Source organism: Dromiciops gliroides, chromosome 5, assembly GCF_019393635.1.
Source record: "Dromiciops gliroides isolate mDroGli1 chromosome 5, mDroGli1.pri, whole genome shotgun sequence".
In the NCBI taxonomy this organism is placed as follows: Eukaryota; Metazoa; Chordata; class Mammalia; order Microbiotheria; family Microbiotheriidae; genus Dromiciops; species Dromiciops gliroides.
The window spans coordinates 267,940,165-267,951,275 of record NC_057865.1 but is presented as its reverse complement, the minus strand read 5'-3'; the positions used below and the strand labels follow the sequence as shown (position 1 = coordinate 267,951,275).

General features: G+C 39.6%; 1 non-coding gene across 1 annotated transcript; it reads left to right on the top strand.

Annotated features, from left to right (window-relative positions):
* The first annotated feature begins 7,510 nt into the window (after nt 1–7,510).
* LOC122730295 lies at nt 7,511–7,617 on the top strand. Its single transcript, XR_006353480.1, has one exon. It is a non-coding gene; the product is annotated as a U6 spliceosomal RNA (small nuclear RNA).
* Nucleotides 7,618–11,111: the final 3,494 nt, after the last annotated feature.

Genomic DNA, 11,111 nt, shown 5'->3' with positions numbered 1-11,111 from the left:
CCTAGTTGCCCTCTCTACCCCCTTTTTGGACATTTTGAAGAAGTGTAAGCTTTATTTCAGTGGGGAGAGTGGAGGGTGGGGACTTCCTACCATTTATAGCTGTCCATAATTGGAGTGGGCTGCCTCCGGAGGTGGTGGTTTCCCCATACATGGAGGTCTTCAAGTAGAGGCTGGATGACCCTTTCTTAGGTATGTCATTGTGGGGATTCCTTTTGCATATGGGTTAAACTAGATGGCCCCTAAGGTCTTTTCTGTGATGTTGTAATTGTTCCCAGAGTAAAAGAAGGATAAGAAAAGTGGTGTGTGTGTGTGTGTGTGTGTGTGTGTGTGTGTGTGTGTGTGTGTGTGTGTGTGGTGTAAGGAAGGTAGCTTTTCAGATTAAGCCACTGAAGTCCAAGGAAATTAAATGACTTGCCCAAGGTCACATAGACAGATGAGGACATCTTTACAATTAAAAAAAAAAGTTTGTCAAATTGAAACATTTTAAATTATGGTATAAAAAAGAAGAGAAAATGTGTAAGTATGTTTTTTATTCCTTTTGCTTTTCTTTGTCTTCCCTTTCCTTCTCCCTTCCTCCCCTCCTTTTTTTTTTTTTTTTTGTTAAATATGCTCTTAACCCAATCAAGAACCTTTTAAATTCTAGGATTACAGAAGTTACCAGCGCTATCACAGGAGAGCAGAACCCTGCTTCATTCACAGCGACCATTGAGAAACTAGGAACTTCAAAAAACCCAAACAAAACCCCAACACACATTTCTCCTTGCCCTTCCCAGAGAAGCAAACACATCGGGAAATTTTAAATAGAAACAGCTGAAGACTCCCTTCAGTCGATCCCAGAGGGAACACGTTCTTAGTTCCAAAAGACCTATTTTATTTCACAGATTAATATTTAAAATCATTTCCCTCCTCCTCTTTGAGAGTTTAAAGTCTTTGGCTCAAGTTCTAATGTGTCCTTTTTATAAGCACTGGGGCCTTGTGTTGGTCAGCCAACATACGCACAAGCTTAGTTTACTAAGGCCCTCCTGTGCCCCTCTCTTCTGGGCTGACCTCCACCGGGCCTGCCCGCATTGGCCCATGAATGTATATGGTTCCGTGTTATTACTTCCATGCTGTATTTTGAGTCCTGCCCAGGAGATCCTCCCTTTCACCTCCTTTTGGCTTGAGACACAACACTTTCAGTATCCAATATTTTCACCACCAATTTTTTTTTTAATATTATAGACATTTTCCCACTTCCCTTCCAGAAAAACACCATCTATTCAGCTTTTTATTAGGCTTGTCATGCCAAAGGATGTAGGACTGGAGCAATTAAGCGAAGCAAATGAAATATTTATTGACAATTATGCATCGTGGGGTGGAGGGGCGTGGTGCAGAATTTAAATGGGGAAGACTTTTTTTCCCCCCTCATAAATAAACCTATTGCCATTTGGTCCACCCAGATCAGTAAAGAGAGAAACTATGGGAAGGGGGAGGGTGTGAAAAACCCAGGTCAAAATTTACATTGGAAGCCAAGTCAGATTATGCTTTGTCAGTTACCTGGGCCTAGTGGTCCCAAAGGGTTCCCGACAAACAGTATTGGTTCAGACCCCTGCTAAGTAAGCTTGGGAAAGGCAGCCCATGGCCTACTCCCATGAAAACCCAGAAGAAATCCAAATAGAAGTAAGTCAAAGGACAAACTTTAAAATGGAGTGGGAGGAAAGAGGAATGGGCTGATTTTTCAATGAAAAAGAGTCTGGTATTTCTCCTAGTTTTAAGAGACTAAAAAGTTGTTTCCCTTAAAAACACATAGACACACACACAGGCACACACACACACACCATATAACTTTATTTAGAGTAATAATTCCCCCTGGTTCTATTAAATCCCTTTTTGAAATCAATATTTTTAAACTATAGCATCAGTCAACCAATATTTATTGTGCCCACTCTGAACTAAGGATTGATTTCAAAAATGCTCAGATAGGTCATAAAATGGCCTATGATTTTTTTCAGGTCATGTGAGTGAGTCGATCTTCATTGTAGGTCTTCAAGCAAGCAGTCAGTCAACAAGCATTTATTAAGCACCCACTGTGTGTCAGGCATTGGCAGTGTGAAGAAGAGTAAAAGACAGTCACTGTTCTCAAGAAGCTCACTGTCCAATGGGGAGGCAACATGCAAACCACAATATACAAAAAAGATAATTACTGATAATTAACAAAGTAATGGTACTTAAGGGTCATATAAGTTGCTTCCAAGGTGGTATTTGAACTGATGTCCTTTGCCTCCAAAGCTACCATCCTTTCCAATGAACCTCCCATCAAATAGCATACCATGGTTCTCTCCCTTAAAACTTCATTAAGTTAGTGAGGGAGTTTAGAAAGGGTTAGAACAAGATTGGAATTCACATCCTGCTTCTGAGATGCTCCGCCTGGGTGACCAGAGGCAACTCTCTTAAATTCTTGGAGTCTCAGTTTCCTCCTTTGTCAAAATGGCAAAAATAATATCTGTAGTACCTATATCACAGGGATGTTGTGAGGCTCGAGCAGTAAAATTAAGTATGGCTGCCTGATTGACATTGGTCAACTATTGTGGGAATGAGAGAGCACACTGGTGGGAGCCCATGACACAGAAGTATTAGCAGCCTGGGTGATTCAGCCTCTGGCTAAACTTGAGGTACTATTTTGTCAAAACAGTTCCTTGCTTTTCAGAACCCAGACCAATTTTTATTTTATTTTACTTTAGTTTACCCTTTTTTTTTTTTTCAGGGCAATCAGGGTGAAGTGACTTTCCCAGGGTCTCACAGCTAGTAAGTCTGTGAGACGAGATTTGAACTCTGGTCTTTCTAACTCCAGGCCTGGTGCTCTATTCACTGTGCCACCCAGTTGGCTCCCCAATATCAGAGTCTTATGGACTTGGGTGAAGGAGAATATTTTTTAAAAGTGTCTTGTCTAGGGTCATACCACTAGGATATAACAGAAGCAGTCTTCTCAACCTGAGTCTTCCTGATTTCAAGACCAGCTCTCTATCTCCTATATCAGTAACTTTCAATCTCTTTAAAAGTAACTTAGCTCTAGGTGGCACCCTAATGCATAGAGCCCTGGGCCTAGAGTTAAGAAGACTCATCTTCATGAGTTCAAGTCCAGCCTCAGACACTTACTACCTGTGTGACCCTGGACAAGTCCCTTAACCCTGTTTGCCTCAGTTTCCTCATCTGTAAAATGAACTGGAGAAGGAAATGGCAAACCACACCAGTATTTTTGCCAAGGAAACTCCAAACCCCAGATGGGGAGTCACAATTGGTTGTTTTGTTTTGGTGAGGCAATTGGGGTTAAGTGACTTGCCCAGGGTCACACAGCTAGTAAGTGTCAAGGGTCTGATGTTGGATTTGAACTCAGGTCCTCCTGAATCCAGGGCCAGTGCTCTATCCACTGCACCACCTAGCTGCCCCCAGGGGGGTCACCATTGTTGACTGAACAACAACAAAAAGTTCTTACTGTACCCCTGGCTTTTTGACATTATTTATCCCTGTTTTTTTGTTTTGTTTTGTTTTGTTTTCTCAAGCAAGGTCATGGCCTGTGACATGCAGCTTTCACATTAACTAGATTTGCTTGGTGATCTCCTAACCATACCAGTCTTCTGTGTTCTTTCAGAAGTCCGGGTTACTGACTTTTTAAATGTACCCATTAGCAAGCCATAGAGGCTGATTTGATCAGATGAGCTCATAAATCACCTAGTTATCCTAGAAAGATTGGCCATCCTAAGGGCAGCTGCAGCCTTTCCAAGGTATCTCAGTCTACAGAGATCTCACCCACTTCAAAGTTTCACCTAAAACAGGAGAGATAATGGGATTAAGTGGCTGAGCCCATTTTTAAGGTTCTGGGAAAACTAGGTCATTATTGAGATTAACTGGAGGGATTAAAAGGATTTAGGAAGGGGGTGAGATTGTGATTTGCATATTGTTAAGAGGACCTCTGACTCCTCTCTCCACTCCTCAAAGGCCAGAAGCCCAGAAATTTATTCCTTGTAAATTACTCTGGCCTGGTTTTTGACCTTGAACAGAGGTAATCAGTATTTCTTCTACCCTAGATTTATTTTCCACAATCCATCAATCACATTGCTTTGGGAGTCCTGAAAACAAGGCAGAAGAGCGTTCACTTGACGGAACAACGCTGGAATAGTACTAAACACACAGCAGCTATGCCTCAGTTTGCCTGAAGAGCATTTGTGAATTGACGATTAAACTCAGAGCCATGTGTGCCATGTTCTATGACATCCTACCTTTTCATACCTTAGGCCAGAGGAGATCATGGGATTCTAAAGGGAGCAGGAAGGGACTTGAGAAGGGCTTAAATCTAAGTCCAGAGACATGAAGCGATTTGCCTGTTTTGAAATCAGTTTTACAATACAGAGAAGAAAAATGAGTTTAGAGACAGTGGAGCCCCATAATGCAAATAAGGAAATTTTATTGAAGGAACATCCTCATAATGGGTTGGGCAAATCCTCAAAGTTGTAGCTGCTACTGTAGATGCAAGTGAGGTGTTTAGGAGAGCTCAATGCTCAGATTTATTGGGTCACATATCGGTGTCATTAATTAGGAATTAATTCATAATAAGGAAACAGGTGCTAGGAATTAACTCTTGGCTTCTAGTGGTTATTTGTGACTATTTTCAGCTTTTAATTTCGGCTGGCACCAAACTGGGCACAGTGAATATCAAGGGATTTCTACATTGCCCAAAGTCAATGAAAAAGTCGGGGTTTGAACCCAGGTCCCATGATTATAATCATCTCCATGCTACTGTTCTACTAGGCATATGAGAACATTTATTCTTTTTTTGTTTGTTTTTTGTTTTTATTTTTGTTTTTTTAGTGAGGCAATTGGGGTTAAGTGACTTGCCCAGGGTCACACAGCTAGTAAGTGTTAAGTGTCTGAGGCTGGATTTGAACTCAGGTACTCCTGAATCCAGGGCCAGTGCTCTATCCACTTCGCCACCTAGCTGCCCAAGAACATTTATTCTAATCAGGTTTTCTGTTTAATTAGATAGTATTCTAATCCAATAAACATTTATTAAGTGTCTACCACATTTATATGAATGTAATGGAATTTTATTTCGCTGTAAGAAACGGTGAGAAGGAGGAGTTCAAAGAAACTTGGAAGGACATGCATGAACTGATGATGCAGAACCAGAAGAACATTGTACACAGTATCATCAACATTATGTGTTGATCAACTGTGATAGACTAGATTCTTCTCACCAATACAACAGTACAAGAAAGTTCCAAAGGACTCATGATGGAAAAGGCTCTCCAAATCCACAAGAAAAAAAGAACTGTGGAATATAGATGCTGATTGAACCATATTATTTTTTGTTTGTTTGTTTTTGGTGCTGCTGTTTTTCTTGTTTCGGGTTTTTCCTTTTTGCTTTGATTCTTCTCTTAAAACATGATTAATGCAGAAATATGTTTAATGTTATTATGCATATATAACCTATATCAGATTACCTGCTGTCTAGGGGAGGAGCGGAGGGAGAAAAATTTGAAATTGGAAATATAAAATTGGAAATATAAAAACAAACATTGAAAACTATCTCTACATGTAACTGGAAAATAACAAAATACTTTTATTAAAAAAAAGAAGTAATAAAAAAAAGTGTCTACCACATTGCAGGCACTGTACTAAGTATTGTCCTAGTGTATAAACTGCAAGAGAGTGTCTAATAATTGAACTACCCAATAGAAATGGTTAAAATGAGATAATGGGCACTAACTTCATATGTCCTTTGCCCACATACAACTCGTCCATCACCCCTTTTTGTAGATCCTTCAGCAGGCATCTGCCCTAACTGTTAGGGCCCTTCCTCTCTTTTTTTTTCCTGATATTTTCAACATTCCAATAGACTATACAGGACTCCCACTGGCTGTCCCTAGCTCTTTTCATACAACTAGCCCACCTTCTTTTCCTTTAGGACATCTCTGATGAATATTGAAGGTACTAGGCACTTGGAAAAGAGAAAACTCTAGGAGTTCTTGTAGCTGTTTTGTTTGTTTGTTTGTTTTGGGGGTGGGGTTGTGAGGCAATTGGGGCTAAATGACTTGCCCAGGGTCACACAGCTAGTAAGTGTTAAGTGTCTGAGGCTGGATTTGAACTCAGGTCCTCCTGAATCCAGGGCCAGCGCTCTATCCACTGCACCACCTAGCTGCCCCCTTGTAACTGTTTTGAAGTATCACAAGGAGTTTCATATGTAAAGGGGCCTTAGACTTGTTTGTTTCATGTGGTCCTAGAGGGTCAGGATCAATGGGTGGCACTTGTAGAGAGGCAAAATTAATTTCAATTTCAGGAAAAACTTCCCCCAAATTTGAGCTAACCCAGCTTGCCTGGAGAGATGGTCTTTTCTCTGCTTAGAAGTCTTTAAGCAAATGTTGGAAAACCCGTTGTTGGGTATGTTATAGTGGGGCTTCCTCATGGCCCCTGGAGTGTCCTCCTGCTCTCAGATTCTGTGATTGTGTTAAACCTCAGGACACTGCAGAGCACATTAAATGACATCACAGGCCCTCGGACTTAAAGGGTCCATACCCAAAAGGAATGCAAAATTACAGAAAACCCCAAGTGGTCATCCAGACTGCTTGAAGACCTCTAAGGAGGCAGCACCCACCATTGGATGCAATCATGGAGGATGTCCATCAAGGCAAGGATCTCTAGTTGTTTGTGATAAAACCATCAAACCAATGGATAGTCCATAGTTCATGGACAGACAGAACATGGAAAATGAGGAGCCAGAATTGGAAAGGAGAAGACTAGATTAGATTATATCCTCAAATCTGGACAGCAATTTTAATGGCCTCAAGTTTCTTCTTCCTAAAATGAGAGCCATCTCTTAACCTCAGTGTTGATGCTGCAGGGGTAAATCATAGACTGCCACCAATATCAAATTCTAAAAGTAAAAGAAAGTTAAAAAAAAAGAAAGGGGCAGCTAGGTGGCACAGTGGATAGAGCACCAGCCCTGGAGTCAGGAGGACCTGAGTTCAAATCCAACCTCAGACACTTAACACTTACTAGCTGTGTGACCCTGAGCAAGTCACTTAACCCCAATTGCCTCACTTAAAAAAATAAAATAAAATAAAGTTAATGGTTATTCTCAGGGCAAAGAAGGGGTTCATAGTGAAGGTGGATAAGCTGCAACACATTACCAACTGAGAATTGTACCTGAGATAAGAAATAATGGAGTGTTAACAGTGGAATAAAATGTTACTTAGCCTATAGCCTTGTCATCCCCCACATTAAGTAAAAGGTTGCTTGTCTGTCTGTCTCTGTCTCTCTATTTATTTACTTATTATTTATAAGATGTAGGGCCACAGCTGATAGCAAAATAATTTGTAAACCTAGAAAGACTATAAAAATGCAAGTTGTTAACCATTTGGCTACTATTATAAAATCAGAGAGGCAGCGTAATATATAGCAGCAGTCTCAAACTCAAATAAATGCAAAGGAGCACCAATAATCATATGTAAGGATCCCCATTTACAAATGTATTTTTGTGCTCACTTCAGGAGCACATATACTAAAATTGGAACAATACAGAGAAGATTAGCATGGCCCCTGCACAAGAATGACACGCAAATTTGTGAAGCGTAAAAATGTATTGTTATCTATTTTATTGTATTTTTATTTATTTTGTTAAATATTTCCCAATCACATTTCAGTTCCATTCTAGACACACTGGAGAATGATGCAGGCCACATTTTTAACACTTTTGGCATATAGGATAGTCAATCAGTCAGTCAATAAGCATTTATTATTTGTGTCAGGCACTGTGCTAAGCAGTAAGAATATAAAGGGGGAAAAAAAACCAAAAAACAACACTCCTGGATCTCAAGGATTTCACAGTCCAGTGGAGGTGACAACAGGCAAAAAACTATGTATAAACTAGATGTATACAGGATAATTGAAGAGAATCAACAGAGGGAAGTATTGACATAAATGGGGGATCAGGAAATGTTTCTTATAGGTGAGACTTGAAGAAACACAAGGCAGCCAATATATACTGAAGAGTAGGGAGAGAATTCTAAGAACGGGTGGAATGAGAATAAGTTTTAGGACCTTAATAAGATAGTGGGCAGCTTGGTGGCACAGTGGATAGAATGCTGGGCCTGGAGTCAAGAAAACTCATCTCCCTGAGTTCAAATGTGGCCTCAGATACTCAACTAGCTGTATGACCCTGGACAAGTCACTTAACCCTGTTTGCCTTAGTTTTATCATCTGTAAAATGAGTTGGAGAAGGAAATGGCAAAAGCCACTAGAGCATCTTCTCCAATAAAACCCTAGGTGGGGTCACCAAAAGTTTGACATAACTGAAATGACTGGACAACAACAAAGAAACAGGAGGAATACGCTTGCCAATTTAACACAACTGATTCCATTTTATGTTAAGCCTACATTTAGTGATTGAGCTATTTTGAGTAAGCTGTTTTTCAGTAAAAAGATAACTACCTATGTGGGTATGGCATAGTAAACAATATGTTTATATTCTTAACTGATAAACATAAGTAGACTCTCTTATAAGACAGGATACCAAAAGCAAAATATCATAAACAACTTCCTCAGTAATTTTTAAGTAAACTACCAATCAATGGTAGTAAACAATTTAGGAACACCCAGAGCTAAAAGTATTAAAAAAACACACCTAAGACCCCTAACCACTGACCTGTTCCTAGGCTAGGACTAGGACTGAATGCTGTATTTCCCACACTTGGTGGCTCAGGGGCCACTTATTGGCCCTTATTGACTCATTGACTGACATTTGATGGATGACAACTTTGGAAAGACATATACAATAGCCCCTGCAGAGAGAATCATGGTATGGTATGGTATGGTATGGTATGGTATGGTATGGTATGGTATGGTATGGTATGGTATGGTATGGTATGGTATGGTATGGTATAGTCTGGTATGAACGAAAGTTATTGGAATGAGGTTTGTGATTGTTTCTTGGAGAAGGGAATTATTTGCTCCTTTTGATTGATAAAGGTGGATTGTAAGCATCGAGAAATGTTTCTAATGAGTATTTCATCTACTAGCTTGTATAAGCAATAGTAAATTGGTAATTCTTGTGCATTGTATGTTACCATGAGGATTTTGTTTTTCTGGTTCAGTTTTTTCTGTCAAGTATGATTCTTTGTTACCCCATTTGGGGTTTTCTTAGCAAAGATACTAGAGTGGTTTGCCATTGCCTTCTTCAGCTCATTTTATAGATGAGGAAATTGAGGCAAACGAGGTTAAGTGATTTGTCCAGGGTCACACAGATAGTGAGTATCTGAGACTGGATCTGAACTCAGGTCTTCCTGACTCCAGGCTTGGCACTTTATACACTATGGCACCCCCTAGCTGCCCCACAATGGGGAATGGACATTGAAAATGCATGAAGGAACTTGGGTATTCCCAAGGAGGCCAATGTGTATGTGGTTAGGGGAGGAATTAGGGTATAGATAAGGATAGAAAGGGGACTGCAGAGCCAGGAAGACCTAGATCCAAATATTCCCTCCTTGCTCTATGATCTTGGTCAGGGAACATAACCTCCCCATGCTTTCTACACCTTCCAAATCACAAGTCTATTCCCTTTCCCCCAAAAAATGAATGCAGTCCTATTGAAATTTTGGCTCCAAAGATGCAATGATATTTAAGAATTTAGTGGTCTTTTAAAAAGACTTGCTCTTATTAAATAAGTTTTTATTGATGTTAGGCTTTTTGTTTTTGTTTTTTAATTAATTTTTTTCCGTTACATGTAAAGATAGTTCTCAACTTTTGTTTATACAAGCTTTCCAATTTCAGATTTTTCTCCCTCCCCCCTCCCCTAGACAGCAGGTAATCTGATATAGGTTATATATATATATATATATATATATATACACACACACATAATAACATTAATCCTATTTCTGCATTAGTCATGTTATAAGAGAAAAATCAGAGCAATGATGAAAAACCTCAAAATAGAAAAAAACAACAGCACCAAAAACAAAAGAAATAGTATGGTTCATTCAGCATCTATACTCCAGAGTTCTTTTTTTTTTTTCTTGGATTTGGAGATCCTCTTCTATCATGAGTTCCCTGGAACTCTTCTGTACCATTGCATTGGTGAGAAGAATATAGTCTGATGTTAGTTTTCTTAAATCATCATAATTTTCCCTAGTATCTCTCCCCCTTCCCTTCCCAGGGAACTATCCCATATGACAAATAGTATTTGTAAGGCCAAAAAAGAAAAAAAAGGGAAAAGATCAGCATAAGTGATCAAAAAGTCTGAAAATAGATGCATTGTGCCACACTTGTGGGCCTTTCAGCTCTGCAAAGGGGTGATATTAGGAGTAGAAAGACTCCATTTCAAAGGAAAACTGATAAAAATGAGACTATGATAGTAAAATGAAAAACGGGTCACAAATTAAAAACAATTGAAACTTGTAGGATATCTTTTATAGAGTAATAATATCTTTTTTTATGATTCAATTTAAACTTGATCTCCTTTACCTGAGACCAGTATTTCCAAACTTTACATTCTGTGGGAAAGAGAGGGAAATGTGATGGTTTGTTTTTGTTTATTTATTTTTTTCTTCTCTATTAAAGAAAGAAATAATATGGGATTGTGGGATGGACGGGAAGAGTCTTTGGTCCTAGAGTCACAAGGTGTGGGTAGGAGCCTGAGCTTCCCCACTAACTAACTTTGAGACCCTTCCTTTTGAGGACAGGAGGGAAGGATAGGACCTGTGATTTCAATAGCCCCGGGGAACTTCCTATTGTTGGAAGGTCAGTGAAAATCAGCAACTTTTCTGCAACTTGAAATTTTTATGAGTTGCCCTAGAGCAGGGCTTCTTCAATTTTTCTTCTCATGATCCCCTTTCCCTGGAGAAATCTTTCCGCCACCTGCATATATAGGTATATAAAATAGGTATACATAACTTTTTACTGTTGCCAAACTTTTTGCAAGCTCCACATTTAGTTACATGACCCCATATGGGGTCACAACCCACAGTTTAAGAAGCCAGGCCCTAGAGAAAAAAAAAAGTGATTTGCCCAGAGTCATACAGTCAGTGGGATCAGAGTTGTATCTTGACCCCAGGTCTTCCTTATTTGGAGGCAGCCTCTAT